This window comes from Euprymna scolopes, chromosome 2, assembly GCF_053919585.1.
Source record: "Euprymna scolopes isolate OS-2025 chromosome 2, ASM5391958v1, whole genome shotgun sequence".
NCBI lineage: Eukaryota > Metazoa > Mollusca > Cephalopoda > Sepiida > Sepiolidae > Euprymna > Euprymna scolopes.
This window is the reverse complement of record NC_136483.1, coordinates 62,830,690-62,849,852: the sequence shown is the minus strand read 5'-3', so window position 1 is coordinate 62,849,852 and position 19,163 is coordinate 62,830,690. Positions and strand designations below refer to the sequence as shown.

The window sequence follows — 19,163 nt, the reverse complement described above, 5'->3', positions numbered from 1 at the left end:
TGCGTTCACTGGCGCAGCAGGGCGAATCTCCTCTCTCTCCTTTTTGGTCCCCTCATTTTATAGTGGCAAACCGGCTCCCAGTGACTGTGATATTTTAGGCCTTTATTTTAGGCGTGGAGCTCTGCCATTGGTTGATAATTCTTTTGTGGTTATCTTATTTTTTTCTTCCCAAGCGGAAGCGATGCGTGGAGCCATGTGCAAACGACGATTTTTTATTTTGTCTCTCATGGTGGATGCGTTAACATCAGATTGGCTGCCAATTCTCATCATGTTCCCACACATATCGCCACCCGAATAGCGGAGCTATTCCGAGAGTGTCCGTGAGGATTTTGGTGGATAGGGTTGGTTGGTTGGTTGGTTATCAAATCAGGGGGAAGATTTGAGAGGACATGATAGAATCGTGTGGTCTCGTTGGATATGTTCCTCAGTTCGAATTGGGCCTCGCATATGGCGAACCATCCATCCACAGCCACATGCATAAATCCCGGTATCTTTACAGAGACTGCTGACACAGTATCCTCCATTTCGAAATTTGTGGGTTACGCGTTTGGTGGTTGACAAAAATGTTTAATCTCTTAGCGGATTGCCGTTTGTCCTGTTGATATAGTCTCCTTTTTTTTTTGTTTGTTTGTTTGCAGAAGGAAGGTGTGTTTGTATAATTGTTCGGCAATTCTTATTTTAGTCACATAAATTATTTTGAGCAAAAAAATAAAGTTAGGTTCTCGTAACTTCAGCAATAATACGTCTGTCCTTTTATTATTATTCTTTATTTATTTTTGGAATGCGCGTATTCATCGTGGTCGGCGGGTTCACCATTTATGGCCTGGAGGTTTTTTTTTTTTTTTTTTTTTTGAAGGTTGGGAACCGGTTTTATTTATTAATGACAGTTTTAATTAGAAGAGGTAAAGTGTTCATAGGATGTTTGCAGGTGTGTATGCATTGATAAGGAATTAACTTTTGTAGGCTTGTATAATTTAACAAAGAATGAATGTTCGTAAGCATACTTATCTTTTCGGACGATGGGGTGGTAAGGGGGTGGACGGTCGTGCTACTGTCGGTGATATGTGTCCTGGCTTTTAACTTGAAAGCGGCGACTTCTTTCCTTAACAGCTAGCAGCACGGCGTCTTCGCCTCCTATGTTTTTCTCCTTTTTCTTCTTTGGTTTGTGTGAATTAGGCATTGTTTAGAATTGAAGGCGTTTTGGCCCATAACATGAGAGCGTAGTCGGCTTCAGTTCACTGGTGCCTTATTTCTTTTTCTTCTTCATCTCTTTAGGTCGGGTGGGAGAATGTGCGTTCACTGGCGCAGCAGGGCGAATCTCTTCTCTCTCCTTTTTGGTCCTCTCATTTTATAGTGGCACACCGGCTCCCAGTGACTGTGATATTTTAGGCCTTTATTTTGGGCGCGGAGCTCTGCCATTGGTTGATAATTCTTTTGTGGTTATCTTATTTTTTTCTTCCCAAGCGGAAGCGATGCGTGGAGCCATGTGCAAACGACGATTTTTTATTTTGTCTCTCATGGTGGATGCGTTAACATCAGATTGGCTGCCAATTCTCATCATGTTCCCACACTATCTCGGCAACTACGAATCGTCATGCATAGTCAGCGTTCATTCAGAATACTGTGTGTTCTACAGAAGGAGCCAGCTCAAACCATTGTGGGTGAATATCGCCACAAATACAAGCAAGATAATTAGACATTGTCAAATGAACAAAAAAAGACATTATTAGTATGGCGAAAAAAGGGGGGGGTTCACGTTATTTGAGAGGAAGATAATCATTAATCAGAAAGGAATATATCTTTCTTGTTAACGTCGTCCTGAGCCGAAACCAGATGTAAAAAAAGAAAAGAAAGCAGACAATCTTGACTATAACCTTATCCTTTATTTCTGTCTTGTGTGTCTTCTGTATCCTTTATTTATGCATTTTACCAACTTTGGCAAACAATAACGTCATTGTTCTTTTGCCAGCGTTACTTCAGCATGACTCTTTCTGCTTGTAAAATATAGGATTTAAATCCTATAAAAGCAAAACTTTTCGTTTCAAGTAATAAAAAAAAGCAACTCCACTTTTTCTAGATTATGACGTACACGCTTTCGTAACTGAAGAAAACAATAATAAACGGCAGCAAATCAATAGATCTCCTCGACTTTCAAGGCTACAATTAAAGACAAAATTAATGTCAAAGTTTAGGGCAAAGGTTAAGTAGGACTCACCAACGGGTATAACCACTTATACAGATCTAAAAACATATATTAAAACAAACAAACAAACAAACAAACAAACAAAACACGCACGCACACACACACACACACACACACACACACACACACACACACACACACACAAAAAAAAACGCAAATTTTTTTTAATTCATTCATTTTTAAAAGTACATTTGACTTTTGTCTCGAATCTTCATGTTTATTTAAAATTTGTTTGATACATCTGCACTTAAAATGAATGAGAAACTTCAAACGTTTAGCAGATGACAACAATAACAACACGAACAACAATAATTGGTTGTTCATTATTCTTTTATTATAATTATTCTACGAATAATTAAATATATGAGAGAGAGAGAGAGAGAGAGAGAGAGAGAGAGAGAGAGAGAGAACTCAGGTACGAACTTGAATATTTACCCTCAGCAACAGCATAACAATGGGGGTGGAACATGACAACGTTTTACGAGAGCGACAAAACATTCCGCTTTAAAATACACCTATATGGAAGGCCAGAAGTGCTATAATGAAATGTTTTCTTTGTGTATATATATATTTTATGTTTTATATCTATACATTAATGCGATAGCTTGTGTCACGCTTAAATCTTTTTTCTTCCGCGTGACTGTGGTTTAATTGTTATGACTTCCTATTTCTTGTAATAAATAATTTTACCAAGAATTCTTCATAAGTTTTGGTTTCGGTTTCGATTATAACTGTCTACTGTAGAGAACTTGAATGCCCACTAGATACTATATTCAAGTGTTTAAAATCTCAGGGGTATGTCAGGACAACTTGGAATGAGGATACTTTTCCCTACAAGTAAACCCAGGCTAACTATTCAAAATCACATAGTATTCATGGCCCAAATAAGATATCCTCGGTATGGCTACCGACACTACTTTTACGAAGAGTGGTGCATCATCTCCTAGTAATGTTACCTCAAGTAACAGCATGACATTGGAAACTCAACCAGAATTGATAAATTCTTGCCATAGAATCCAGTAAGACTAAGAGACCACAAGAAAGATATATTTTAACATATTTAAATGGTCAATTGAGGAGAAGAAAATTATGTTCTCAACTTCTTTACTAAATCAGCGTTTGAAATGTAAAAGAGAACTTTAATGGAATATTCGAATATCTATGTGTCTCTATTATCTGGATTATTCAAACTACTGTTCTCATCTTGGTTGTTATTCTCACAACGTTTTGGCCGATGTAGCCTTCAACAATCTTTCAGGTGTATCTTGAGAATGGCTGTTATATTGGTGACTGGTGAAAAAGAATGTTTTTGTTCTTTTTCCACATAATCGTCAGAATTCAAAATGTGTGATGTTTTTATGAAACGGGAAAAAAGTGTTGAGTCATTTTCATTTTTGTATAAATTTGGGTCCGTACTGATGTATCTTATATAGATATCAAGTGTTAGCCCTAGGAAAGGAGTCTCTTCATTTCTCAAAACTTCGACTGAAGTAAATATATACTCAGATCAGTATTGGCTGAAGAGAGCTTGATGTGGGTATCTAAAACGGTCACTAATTATCAGGTTCGAAACCGACGGTACCAATGACTTATCTCATCTAAAACTTTCTGCAAACAATATATATATATATATATATATATATATATATATATATACACACAATAGGTCCTGAACTGTCATCTAAACTTCAGCCTTTGTCCCATCGATGAAATGTAGCATCCCTCTGCCTGTTCTACAAGTACTTTAATGGTGAATGCTCCGAAGAACTTCAAGCACTTGTACCCCCACGACGTAAATACGCCCAACAAACCCGACAAGTAGCAAAATCCCACCCCTTCACAGTTGAGATCCCTAGATGTAAGAGAGCCTTCTACTCCAGTAGTTTCTTCCCCAGAACCATTAGACTTTGGAATTCCCTTCTGGGTTCCTGCTTCCCCAACTGTACTGACATGCAGAAGTTGAAGTGTAACGTGAACCGATATCTTGCTGCCCAACTCCCCTGTAGCTTATGTCCCTGATAGCACCCCCCTACATCAAAGTGGCAATTTGCCTTGTTTGGGGTGAAAATGTAATACACACACACACACACACACACACATACTAATGCTATGTTTATTATCACAAATATCAGCATAGCCTCAAACACATTAATTGCAATAATATTGGAATAAAGATTCTAGACATACGGTTCAGTCGCATTATATCTCAATTTTAGATTTCATAAGGGTGCATAAAAGTGGTGCAAAACTGTTCTGTTTGTGTAATTAATTTTTCACATCCTGACACATGTATTCTTTTTGTTTACTATATAAACGTTAATGCTAGCTGTCAGGTTTCCCTTATGTCAATAATGTAAGAGTGTCGGAATTTATCTTGCTTCCTTCCAACAAGAGCAATAAACGAAAAGCGGAAGTGAAGACTAATTGTACCACGTCAACATACTAGAAATACCTGAAAAGAACAATAAAAGGTGCTTATTCGGTTTTAGTCCAATATTAAAAACTGCCCGTATAAAGAAAATGAACAAAATGCCACAAAAAGTGTATTGTGTACTTACGTGATTAATTTAAAAGACAGTACACCAAATATTTAGCAAATTCATCAAATATTTTTTACACAAGATATAACACATTTTGATAATGAAATGTCTCGTCCGCCATTTTATGCTTTAAAGTCAATGTTCAAGGAACATAATTCAGAGAGTCATCGTAATAATACCAGCTAGAAATTGTCAAATTTTATTTAATAAAAACAAAAATAGTGGATGAATTTTGGTGTATAGTCCACCACTCCACCACTCCACCACACCTTTTAAAACCTAACAGGTGCGTATATAATAAAGTTTTCATGCAATTATATATATTTTTTTAATATTGAGGTAAACTGGATAAACGCCGAAAAATATTGTAGACTGTATTTTATGAATATTCGGTGAATTTTTTACTTTAACTGCAGCTCAACATCTACCTTTAAATAGACGATATTTTAAAGGTTTTCGGGTCTGCTAAAAACGAATATGACATACAAATTTGGGGTAGACAAGTAGTTTTCTGGATATTAAAACATTTTATTCCAATGTATTAATAAATGTTAGTGGCGTTCGCCAGTTTTAACATAGAAATGAGGGGAGTGCTTTGTAACACGCATGCGCATTAGTACTTGTTCAGTTGGGAAAAATATGGCCACCAGTGAAAACATAATGGATACATTTGATAATAAAGGTCTTAATATCTAGAAAACTACACGTTTGACCCAAATTTAAATGTGATATTCGTTTTCAGCATACCCGTAAACCTTTGAAAATTGCCAAATTTAAGAGTGAATGTTGAGTTGCAGTTAAAGTAAAGAGAAAATACTGAATATTATTATTTTAAATATTTATGCTTTAGTGTGTCAAGGGAAGAGAGGTGTGCCTTTTTCTCCCATATTCTTATTGCATTAAGTCGAATCAAACGTTTATTTTCAAGATTTTGTTAAAATAAATCATATAACTTCTGAGAAATATATCTAGTTTAAGCCTCTCAGTCCAGAGGGAATTTTTCTATACTGAAAAAGGGTACATGAAATGGGCAGAACAGATACTACACTTTGCACGTAGCCAAAAGATGAGGTATTTCACCAATCTGTTTATTTACTTTTCCTCCTCCCCCCTACTGTAGCAAAGTTAGACATTTGGTCTATTCATAGTGGGGAATTCGCCGTTTCCCCATACAAAAACGGAGGACTATGGATGATTGCAAAAGTTGGATAAATCAAACTCGTCGGCATTCAGCGATGGAAGTGCCTCAACTCATTGGAAATAAATCAATCTCTCCTCCCGAACTGGAAGGGACTTCCAATGACCGAAAAGAACCGAACTTCACTTCGATTCAAGCCCGAGGATCTGTCAAATATTCAACGTTTTCTGAACTAAGCTGTTAATTGTATCGCGTTTGATCATCCGTAGATAGCCATAGTCGCCGGTAAATAACTAACGTTATCACGTCTCAACGAGGCCATTTCCGTCAACAAACATGGCGGCCGTTCTATTCCCTTGCTAGTAATTACTATAGACAGGAGGATACTTTTTTACCGCCTATTTCGACAGCCCCGGCCTTGGATATATAAAATTGCATCGGCGAAAAAAATAAGGTAAGGATGTTCGCATTTACTTGTTCATGCTGCGCAAATGTAAGACATGTTTTCTTAGTTTGATTTACCGAAGACAGTGACGTACGTACGTGTGTCGTGTTTGATGTCATAATCGCTTTTTAAAGGAGGGGCACCTTTTTTTTTTAAAGGTAGATAAATACAAATTCATTCATCAGGTTTCTTAGTTTATTTTACGATTTGTTTGTGGTTGAATTTCATTCTAATTAAGTAAAAATATACGTATATTAAAATAAATTTCACGTTTTAACTTTATATAATAGTTGAAAAAAATATCAATTACCTATTAAAAAGAGGTTAATTGAAACTAACTCTCCTAAACTATATATGAGAGTATCAATCAACTTAAACCTTTGATATTAAATATAAAATATCTTAATATTTCAGCATTTTTTTTTTTTTTTTTCGATGAAGATTGATGACTAGTAATATTTGGATTACTCTGGCTGCTGTTGTTGTCATCTTGATTGTTGCATTCACAACGTTTCAACCGCTGTAACTTCCGATCTTCTTCGGCTGCATCTTTTCGAACTTGGGAACTTAAAGATTCCCCAAGTCTGCCAAGAAGTTCTCCAAGTTTGAAATTATACACCTGAAGAAGGACGGAAGTTAAATCAGTCGAAATGTTGTCATTATAACAAACAAGGTGAGAAGGAGTCCGTATAAGGCAAATAATATTGAAATGAGTGCTTCTTCTTCTACAAAATTTGAACCGAACTAAAACGTTAGAGAAAAAAAAAGTTCATGTCAAATTCTATAAAAGTACCTGTAAAATTAATCACACTTTTTAGTTTGAAAATTCTGAATTTAAATTTAAAAAAAGTCTGTTACTTGTGCATTTGTTATCACGCTAAAATAAAGTTATTATTTAGAAACCTATTCTTAACACGGGGAGGAGAGAGTGTTTTTGTAACTCTTCTGTACTTTTACCTTACAATTTAATAAAGAAAAAAATATCGTAAAAATTGAATTTAATACTATTAAACATATAGCGGAGCGAGCGGGATAACATGGATGTACAAGCACTAAAAATGTGTAATGCAAGTTAATTGAAACAAATCGATTCGTGAAATTAGTTTCGTTAAGTTAGTTTAAAATATTGTTTCCCATTTTTATTTTTTTTTAATTAAAAAATATTTTTACTTACTATATATTTATTTAAGAGACACATCATATCAGTACCTTGTTTAATTGAACTTACCTTATTGAAAATTAGACCTAAAAAGTGGATGCGAAAACTTCATTCTGTTTAAAAACAAACAAAAAACAGTTTCTTCTTTTTCTTTTCAGGATTCTTTACTTTATATTTATTAGAAATTTAAAAAAAACCCTTGATTCACTAAACCCACCTTACTTAAAATTTGCACCTGGGGGAAAAAAGGAGAAGAACCCTTCATTCCGCATTCACAAGTATTTTATTTATTTTATTTTTTTTTTTTAAATAGCTTTTAAAATTAAGATCTTTTTTTTTTTTTTTTTTTAGTCTGAAAATTATCTGGGTAATTATCAAATAACGTTTTCATTTTTTTTTTTTATCAAGTATTTGTGTTTAAACAGGTGAGATTTAATTCTCACCATGACATATTTTTGGGAAATAACTCCGTTTCTTCGAGAATTCTTTTAGCAGCCGACCATGCGAACTAACTAGAAAATAGATTCAAACATGAAACTTTGCAAGAATTGAAGTAATTTGTTCTTTCTTAGGTCTGTTTTAGTTTCGGTCCGTTTGACTTCATTAAGTTCACGAAAACACGTGCACCTGCGTTGGAACCAGAACTTGGTTTCTATCAGGGCGTGGTTACATTTTTTCTTTTTTTTAATGGAAACCACGAGAATGTGTAATTAGTTTTGAATGTTTTGTTTTACGTTAAAATTGTCGTAATTTTCATTTTAAATTTATTTATTTATCACATTACTCGTATCACGATTAACTGCAATATTCATTGATAAAAAAAAGCACGCCTTTTTTCTGTGGGGGGAAAAAAACGCAAATAGATAATTTTTTAATAGCTATATTGATTGAGACCTAAGCAGTTTGATATTATTAAATAAACATTACTATTCTTGCAAAAAAAAACAACAAAAAAACCTGCGATAGGTCATAAATGTTACTTAGGGTAACATAATTGGTATTATTATACAAACACCGTGACAGCGTTAGGGTTAGGGGTTAGGGTTAGGGTTAATTCGCTGTCACGGTGTTTGTATAGTTTTACCACATAATTAGTATTTAATGTATGATTATGCTGAGAAGGTGCCGTGCTTTTTTTTTTTTTTTTTTTTTTTTTAAAGTTAAGTCTTACGGTATCGTTTTGTTAATTAAATTATTAGGTGAACGTATATAAAAGTAATCCTCCCTTCCCCAAGTTAAGAATGGGTTTCTAAATAATGTTTTGGCACGGTACCTTCTCTACATTAGTAGTACCATTTTATTGTTAAAGGTTGTGCTAACAATTACTTGAATCTTACCGTATTTATGAGTGCTAAATATGAAGTAGATCCATATATTAATTTAAAGTACATCTTTATTTATACAAACATATTTTACCTGAAAAGACGAAGCCAAATTTGGTTGAAGTCAAAACATCGCAAAATATTACTTTTTCGAGATCAGGTAACATCTCGTGTTTCTTTCGTTTACATTAACTTGAATGAATACGCATTGAATTATTTTTAATCGAATATTTATCGAAATCAAAAACTATGGAAAAATTAAGTGGAAAAAAAAAAAAAATTTGTAAACCTGACTATTTAAAATTATTTTTCTCTAATCCTTCACCCGGCAATATGTCTCCGCCTGGATAAATAGTATATCCCGTTCGTTACTTACTTAGATAACAGTTGAAAGGAGTCGTTTAGTCTACCTTAAAAAAAATGTGATAATTAAATAATCATTTTAACATCTTTTTATGCGTATGCACTTATGTTACCGTGCTGAAATGATAACGTTATGTAGAAAGCCGTTCTTAACACGGAGGAGAGGGTGTTTTGTAATTTGTATCTTCACTTAACAATTTAATAAAAAAGATACTTATGCACGTTTGTTATCGTGCTGAAAGGATAACGTTATAATTTAGAAAACCGCTTTTAACATGGGGAGAATGTTTTCTAACTATTCTGTACTTTCACTTAATTTAATAATAGTAATAAAAAGAATCGTACAACTTGAATTTAACTTGAAAATACTGGTTAAAAAATAGCACGGTAACATAAGTAACCATTTGTCTTTTAATTTTACCCCGTAGACAACTTAGGACTTTTTTTTTTTTTTTTTATAAATAAGTTTAGTATTAATTTTAGTACTAGTGTTTTGGTGTACCTTTTGTTTTTCTTCTTTTTCAAACATTAAGATATCTTTATATAGCGGCAAAGACGGCAATAATAATAATGATAATAATAATAATAAATAAATAAATAAGAGGGTCTTTGCAGGTGCGAGATTGCATTGCGCTTTCGCTTTGGCCTTTCGTTTTTGAAGTGTGAGTAATCTTTTTTTCATTATTTTTTTTATATATACATTATTTGTAGCGACGATAATCCCCTTCCTACCATTAATTATTGGAACATTTTAATTCAGGTACTATGCAAGTAGTTTTGCGTTAAAAATAAAACGAACAAAACACAAAACGAATAAATCTTGACATGATGTTTTTTCTTTTTTAAAAATTTAATTTATTTTATTTTTTGTGTGTGTTTACTGTAGTCTACGGATTGTGCTGTGGTTTAGATAGGATTTTCAAGTTAAACTCAATTTTGATGATATCTTTTGTTCATTAAATTGTTAGGTGAAAGTACAGAATAGTTAACAAAGCCCCCCTCCCCATGTCAAGAATGTGTTAATTACCTCTTTTTTCTTAAATTATTTTTCATTTTTATTATTTTCATTTATTTTTCCATAATTTTTTAATGTCTTTTCAAAAGACTATCGGGGCTCACGGGGCTGTGATCAAAGTGTAGTATCTGCTATGTTCTGTCCTTAATAGAAGAGAAATCCTTCCAAAATGACTCATTATTTTTAGTTTCTTATTCAGAATGCCCTCTTTTTGTGCAACTGGACATCCTCCAAATTAAAAACTAACTTTGTCTAATTTTGACTCCACTAAGAGGAGAAAATACTGATTTCACCTAAGATTAAAATGTAGCACCTGTTTGTATTAACGGAACGATTACCCCTCTCCCCCATCACCTCACGCTTTTATGGCCTTGTGCCTAATTTGGGTACTTGTAGGGGTTTACCCATAAATTGGTGAAGCAGAAGCACTTTGATTTGAAAAATCATTTTTTTAAGGAGCTATTTTTTGTTTTTTGTTTTGTTAGTTCTAAATTTTAATCTTCGCATGCTTAGTGTCGTCTGCTTTTTTATATTGTTCCGCGGTTTTTGAATCGTAAACTGCTGTCTGTGGTCATTTAAGGGACTGGCTGGGAAAGTAATGAAATCCTCCGGATAACTATTCCTTACAAGCACTCTAATTTGTAATGTTTTAAATTTATGTGAATAAATAATTCAAACTGTAGCAGCAGTGCTACAGTGTAGCAGCACTTGTTTTGTTGTGTCAGAACAGAAATCCTTCTCTACTGAGGCAACTAAAAAATAAAAATCTTTTGAATTCAGTACCCCCCACCTCATTTTCCCTACATAACAAGGCGCACCTGTGTGCTGGGTAAGAAGTGAAGAATAGGCCCTTTTGAAGGTTTTAGTGACTCGGTTACGTAAATGACTCAAAACGTTGACCTTTTTTTTCTTCCTCTCACGTTTTGTTTGAAGTTATGTCAGAAATCTGATATATCACCATTAGTCGGCGAATGAGTTGGCAAAGAAGGGGAAGGAAAAAGAAAAGCTGTTGATCTGGAAGGACAACAACTTTATCTCAAGGTTTTCGACCTGGATTTCTTGTCTTTATTTTCTTAAGAATACATATGTGTGTTATAATATTAGCAAAAGAACGCTTTGAAGGCATTGCGACAATACTATTTGGTCTTTACTTGGCACACTCCTTTGGACGAGGATCAAAGTGTAGTATCTGGTTTATTTGAAATTCTAGGCACCGCCAAAACTGGGGGGGGGGCAGGTCAGTACTTTTTGACGGACCGTCTTTTTAAAAATCTACCAAAAATCAGGTAATTATCCGATCAATACGAAATTTTCAGCGATTATTAGGAGAAGAATGAACTTTATAACAGTGTACTTATTTTTCATAAACGATATTTATATATATATATTTTTTTGCTTACAAACCCCCCCTTGTTTTGAAGTGGGAACAAATATGCTTAAAATAATCATCTGAGACTGAAATCAACATATTGTGTTGTAAGGGACAGAATTATAGATTAAAAAAAAAAAAAAAAAAAAAAAAATTGTTTGCATACCTTATTTTGACGTCTGAATATCAGAACTTCGATTGTGTTTAATTATCCCGCTTTTGAGTTTTGAAGTGTGAAATTCGGTGAATATGTTAAGTAAAATAATTAATTTAAGTTAAGCAAAACAAAAAAAATTTTTTTTAAATATTTATACGAAAAAAGCTATTTTAAAATTTTTGATAAATAAATTAACAATTTTTTTTTAGCGAGCCGAATAATGCATGACCATTATTAAACAGGGCATTGCGGCATGCTTTGAATAATCGATACCAAAAAAAAAGATTCGATAAATATTGTGCCCTTTGTGTTAAAAATAGCATCTTTTTTTTCGATCCCGTTTGAAAACGTTTGCCGCCTTTGACTATGGTGGACCAAACGCGCTGAAATAATTTTTTTTTTATTCTGCTTTAAATTGCCCCCCCCCCCCCCATTTTGGGGAGTCTGGCCCCCACACACATACACATTAAAAACCAAACGCATACAAATGGTCACCCATCTGGTACTGGCCAGCCTCAGCTTAATTTGAAATTTTCGTCACTGAAAAATAAGTTTTTTTTGGCCTGTTTGGTCTTCCATAGTTTGCTTTTTATCAGACGAAAACGTAAACAGAGTCGATCTGAACTCTACGTCAACGCGAATATCTGGTTACCTATATGAATAAGTGGAATTATTTGAAATTCAGGTACTTATATTATAATATTTTTGCATATTCTCTTAGAAAATCATCCTAAATCTTAGTTAGACAATAAATAAATTAATTAATTATTTCAAAAACCCTTTTTTTTTAATATTTAAGTACGTTTTTTGTGCAAGACAAAAAATGTCAATTGTTAACTTTTTGGGAAAATTTAACATTTAAAATTGAATTAAAAATAGTAGAAAAAGTTTTACATTATTCTGTTTTCTATATGATAAAATTCAGGGTTTTATCTTTCTGGAAAAAAAAAGTTACTCAGAAATAATGGATTTTAATAAACGTAATTTCGTTTTAAAAAACAACAACAACTTGATTTTGCGGCCATTTTTGGCGGTGCCTAAGTAAGGTAGTCTATTTATTTTTTATTAGTCACCGCTCATCAAGGCCCAGAGTCCACTCAAGGATAAGGGTTAATGAGTATCAGGTGAGACAACACCATGATGATCGATGATGGTGAAAATTATTTAAGAGGACAGCCCAACAAGAACTTGTTTACGTTGGACTTGAAAACGAAATTAGCTGGGAAGCTGGTATTGTTCTACCGATGAGCAGTTCTCAGAAAAAGCTTTGCTCATACAATTTTCGTTTATTTTTGGGCACAGATAAAATGTAAGAGAAATTGCTGATAGTTGTTACAGCACATAAAGTCCATAGAGTTATTGTTGTAATCGGTGAAGTGTAAGTGATGATCGGCAAATGGTGAAAGAATGGAATGAGCAATACTCGTACGAATGGGTCTAAATAAGAGTAAGGTAGATAGTCTCAGCCGAAGGATTTTCCCCGGCACCAAAGTCAACAGTCTAGGCGACTATTGAAATGACTTTTCCTCTGTTGACTGGTATGTTGTTGGTTCTGTGCAGTTCTAGGAGGTCCACCCTCTCAGGTTTTGCATTTCACCTTTTGTGAAGGAATTAGTTTATTGCTAATCACCTGAGGCGCTCTTACTGGGGAATGCTGATGGAGCTACCCAGGCCTTATTTATTTTGCAATCTCAAGTGCTCGTGCTCTTTCTCTTAGGTGCTCCCAATTTCTGATATTTGTGTCACATTATCTCACCCTGGGAGGGAGATAAATAAAGAGCAAGATAGGATGACCACAAACCTTCAACACCTTACTTTTCATGGCCTTGTCTGATTTGTGAATGAAATATATAATTCGACGTTGTCTGGCTGTGGAAATAATTATATATTCTCTCACATTCTGAAATTACTATTGCTTATTGCTTGTTAGGTAATCTTTTCGTGATGACATCCTTAGCAAGTATAAAATTCCTACTAGTGAGACATCGACTTGGCTTATAGCTGATCGCGATGATCACATCCCTCATTCAAGACGAAAGTAGGTTCATTCCATTGTCGGATTTTGTTTACTTGATCTGTAATAGTTAATAAGACTTTCTTGCGTGCAGCGCATTTGCTCAGTTGGTAGAGTGCTTGCCTCGCATTCAAGAGGCTCGGGTTTCGAATCTTGAGTTCGGATGTGTCTAACTGATGAACCCAAATAAGGGCGAAACTCGAGTCTTGGACTTCCAGTTTGTTGACTTTCATGGCTCTTGTGAGCTGCAACGTTGTCTGGCTGTGGAAATAATTATAATTCGAAGTGTAGTTCTGTTTCTTTTCAGATCATCACATCCTCCTTTGAGAAAAGATATTGGTTTATTGCGAGTCACGTAAGGCACTCTTGTCAGAAAATGCTAACGAAGGTCAATTGTAACAAATTATGTTGCTGTTCAGTTTCACCTGAGAGGAGGAAAATCAAATTGACCTTGTCATATTTAGTCTCCATGGGATCATCACCTAGTCATGGTAAGGTCATAGATCCTACTGACTCTCTCAGGCCATCTTGCTCTATTCCCCATCATCCCTGATAAGTCACATGATTGCATTGTGAGTTGCTTGTTGTAGGTTCAGTGTAGTCTCTCTACTGAGCTACATCCCTGTTTTGGCATTCACAAAAGAACATCGCTAATGATTTCATCTCTCCCTCTCTCTCTTCAAACATGAGATCTGAGCAAGGTGTCTGTCGAGTTACTTTCTCATGGGGTACTGTCTCCAGGAGATAAGAGCTGTTCTTAGCATTCTGTATGAATGAACCATTAATTTTTTTTCTCTAATATTTTAGTGAAAGTCCAGATACTACTTCCATATACAAGAACTGTCGTATCAATGACTTTAAAGAAGTCGCGTTTAACTTGGTAGGAAGATTTGACCTATAGATTCGCTGTTCATGGGAAGAAAGGTAAATATTACCTGGCCTTCAGTAAATGCTGAATAAAGGAAGAGAAGGGAATAAACTCGGCATTCTCTGCAAATGCATTGAAACAAAAGTTTGATTATTATTTGATTATCAAGAAGGAGGAGAATAAGAAACTCTGTGTTGCCTGGGAACAAATTTCATACTTTTAAGGAAGGAGGTACATAAACTTGATGTTGCTCAGGAGCAATATCTTTAAGGCATAGTTCTTCTATATAATCAAAGGAGAAATCCTTTTTTACTGAAGTAATTCATTTTTTTTTTTGTGCAAACCAGAACTCCCTTTTGGGGAGATAGATACCTCCTCTTTACTTTAAAAACTGATCACTATGCCACATTGAATTGTTGTGGGGAAATTGTACAGATATTAGAATATGGAATAATTTTTTTCAGATGTTTTGTAGTGTGTACGGCAAAAAAAAAAAGGGTAAAAAAGATGATTTTAATTATCTGAATGGTTTTGGCACTATTCCCAAATAACTTAGAAAATGATGACTTCGAATTATTGCCCTTCCTTAGCTAACAAAAACATTGTTCTCGGGTGATTTATAAAAATGCTGACATTTTTTTTATTCTTGCGTTTTATGTATACGATGAAACTTGCGAAGTTTTTAATGTGTTTTTAAGCATGGTGTAAGTAAAACTACACCATGTTTGAGAGTGATGCTGATACCACCAGCATCATTGTATGGGGCGCCAAGGATGACCTTGCAATCAACTTTATCCAACCCTCGTTATTTTTTGCCTTCCTGAGCATGCTACTTGGTGCCATTTCTGTTCACTCTGGGATGTTGTCCTTATATCTCTTTATGCCTGCCTTTCCTTCTTTCTCCCTTTACTGTTTTACATTGCAGGATTCTCTTTGCAATGCCTGATTGCTATTGGATAATAACACTCTGGCTGAGAGTTCATCATTCAAACTCTTTGGCCTGACATTTTCAGCTAACATGAATTGCAACAAATACATAAACATAGACAAAACTGCTGCAAAGAAAGTAGGCTCCCTCTACCGCACTAGAAAAATACTCATACCTGACAGTATCTTAAAGCCACCATTTGTCTATGCATGGAATCTTGTTGCCACATATAGACTGGTGCATCAGTTACTAGTCTCTTGCTATTGGACAGGGTCCCCAAAAAAAGAGTCTCCAATTTGTCAACCCAACCCATGTCACCTCGCTACAAAGTTGCATCCATGTGCTTGTTTTACAAGTACTTTGATGGAAGGGGCTCTGAAAAACTTGTAGCACTGGTGATCCTTTGATGTAAATAACCTGATAAACAGAAAAATCATGCTCTTTAATGCAGAGTTCCTTAGATGCCAGAGAGCATTTTACTCTCCAAGGTTCTTTCCTCAAACTGCTAACCTTTGGAATTCCTTCCCTGTATCCTGCTTCCTTAACTGTACTAAAATGCAGAAATTTAAGTGTAAAGTAAATAGATATTTCACTGCTCAAATCCTTATGTAGTGTCTCTGTAGACATGGTCCCTAATTCATATGTTTCAGTGTCTTTGAGTTGAATATGAGTTTTTGTAAAAAAAAAAAAAAAAAGTTCGGTTCAGACTGAGTACACTATTCTCTCAGGTATAAACTTTTTCTTCAGGAGAGCTGGATTATTGCCGGCTGCATGAGCACACTTCCGGAGTGTCCCCTCCCCTTGAATTTTTGCCTCCATGTTAAACAGAACTAACTTCATGTCTTACCTTCCTGCAAGTAGGAGGCATAAAACACTTACATAATGTCTTACCATCCCTTTTCTTTTTCCTGTGCTGCAAGTGATTGTGATTAAAGGAGAGCGGTAGACGAAGAGAGCCACGTGCACCTGTTTGGTGGCTGATTAACTTCATTCAGTTAAAAACAACTGACTAATTCTTTATTTCAAATTAATCCCACTTTAATATTTAAGATTAATAATAGGCAAAAACAATATATGTCTGTGGATTAGGTGATCAATTGTACAATAGGGACTGTTAAAAATCATTGATTTAACTGGGATAGAAAAACAACTGCTCCCCCTCCCCCCCCCAAAAAAAAACAGCAAAACAAATCTTACAGAATGATGGTATTTATTTGCTCCCCCACTGAGCAAATTAGGCACAAGGCCGTTAATCTTACAGAATGATTGTGAGTGTTTAACCGTAAATAGGACACACACACACACACACACACACACACACACACACACGATCTTATTTAATTTAGCACGAATACTCGGTGTTGTCTAAAATTAAATAAGGAAATCCATGTCTTTTTGCGCTTGCATTATTTATTTATATTTTAATTTTATATCAATTGAAATAAATTTTAATAAATAATTTTCTAGGAAACTCTAGCATTTCTCAACAATGAGCTATCCTCCACCCATTTTAGAGATTTTCTTTTATAATTTTCAAGTTATAAAATAGAGTAAGACCTTGTATTTCCTTTTAATAGAAATAAAGTGCGAACATAGATTCCATGATAATGTTCAACTCCATCTGATCCAAATAAAATATACTTATCCAAGTACTTTGCATAATGTAATTCAGAAAATATATTGTCGTGAGGGTCTATCTTCAAATCCTTAGGAGTTAGAACAGAGTGATGACAATTATATATATATATATATATATATATATATATATATATATATATATATATATATATACAAGCAGATCGCACAGTTGTATGCTTAAATATAGGCACGGCCAAAATGGAAGGAGAGAGGAAGTATTTTTTTTACAGTCTCTCTTTAAAAATCTACGAAAAATCAAGTAATTATCCAATCAATATGAAGTTTTCACCGATAATTAAGTAAAAAAAACAACTTTATAATGGTGTATTTTTTTTTTTTTTCATAATCGATATTTAAATACATATATATTTTTTGCCCACAAGCCCACCATCCCATTTATTTGTGGGTACAAATATACTCGACATAATCGGCCAAAACTGAACAAAGCATATTGTATTCTGGGCATGGTGAGGATTGTAGATAAAATAAACAAACAAACAAAAACATTTGTGCACATATCAGATTTTAAGGTTGAAAATCCAAATTTTGAATGTTTCATTTTTCATCTTTTGTGTTTTGAAGTGTGAAATTTGTTGAATATGTTAATAATTATCTTGCAGATTAGCAAAAAAAAAAAAATGTATATTCCATTTATTTTTATTGTTTAACAACTCAATAAATTAATATACATAAAGGTGAGAATGTGTTTGTGTGAGGACAGCTCTCAACGAATTTTTGATCTACAAACTTGAAATTTGATATATAGAGTAGTCAGACATATAGAAAACTTTTTTATCGGTTTACATCCGGAAAAAGGGCTTCTAAGGGGTCAAACTTAAAAAATTGGTACTTCGGTGTCATCGGATTTTTATCTTTGTCAACTATTTCACTACTGCACATGAGCAAATCATTCACATGGCAGCTTCCTTATGTTAAGAAGAAGTAGGTTTGAAAACACTTAAAGATCTTTCCAAGCTGGCCTAATGGTTATCGTACTTGAGTCACTGTCTTTAGGTTTTGGTTTCGATCTTGGCTCGAGTTTTTTAATTTTTTTTTAACTGACAAGAAGTTAAGAAAAAAACATAATACTCACATGCACAGGTCTCAGTTTCTTTCGTTTTTTTTTTTTTCTTCTTTTTTTTTTACTTAGGAATTTAACATTACGTTTAATACTGAGCAACGCCAGGTACATTTACTAGTATATTATAAATTCACCTGTCATCCCTTTTTTTAAAAGATGTAATCGCCCGATCGTTGAAGACAATATTCAAGCAAGGGCACTAGGTCCACAGAGTTCTATAATAATATAAATATATTTAAAAAAAAAAAGATTAAAAAAAAACCTTTTTATAAAATCAATTGACTATTTTCCTCTATAATATTATTTCTAACAACTGCTTGCTTGTTATCACCAGGCATACTTCATCATTTAATCCAAAATGGATGACTTTATAAAGCTTGGTAGTTGCCAAAAGCTGTGGACGTGCATGCTTATTTAAACGCAGCCACAGGAGCTTTATCCATCAATGTGGAAGTTCTCTATAATATAATTTTTTAATTTCATCTGTCTGTTTAAATGTATGTATGTATGTATGTCTACCTAAAACTTTCCACAAAGGTGACGGATTTTCACGAGATCGGTATTGTTTTGAAGCACGACCATTAAGACGACAAATATCGAAAAATTGGCTAAAAACATTAATTCCTTCACCCTCAACTGAGCACTTTTCTACAAGGAGAGGTCGCTTTTTTCACCGATATTTTCGCAAATTATCCCTCTCTTTTCGATTGAATAACTTTAATTTAAACCTTCGCCACTTCCGGTTTGGCGATGGATGGAATGGCAAAGATGTCACTTTTTTTTTTTCACATTCTTTTCCTCCTTCGCGGTATGGGTTCGAGCCTGTCTGCCTGCTTACTACCACTTTTTTTTTTGCACAACGCACACCTCTAAACATCCGGGCAACATGGAGCACCCAGGATAGTTCAATTATATATTAAACC

The 19,163-nt window shown here is 34.3% G+C and overlaps 1 protein-coding gene across 1 annotated transcript in view; it reads left to right on the top strand.

Moving 5' to 3' along the window:
- The first annotated feature begins 6,185 nt into the window (after window positions 1–6,185).
- The window catches only part of LOC145291555 (protein kinase C iota type-like), a 355,461-nt gene continuing 342,483 nt past the window's right edge, over window positions 6,186–19,163 (top strand). Inside the window, exon 1 of the mRNA XM_080137652.1 lies at window positions 6,186–6,335. The gene's annotated coding sequence lies outside the window, so the exon portion shown is untranslated. The remainder of the gene's footprint in view (window positions 6,336–19,163) is intronic.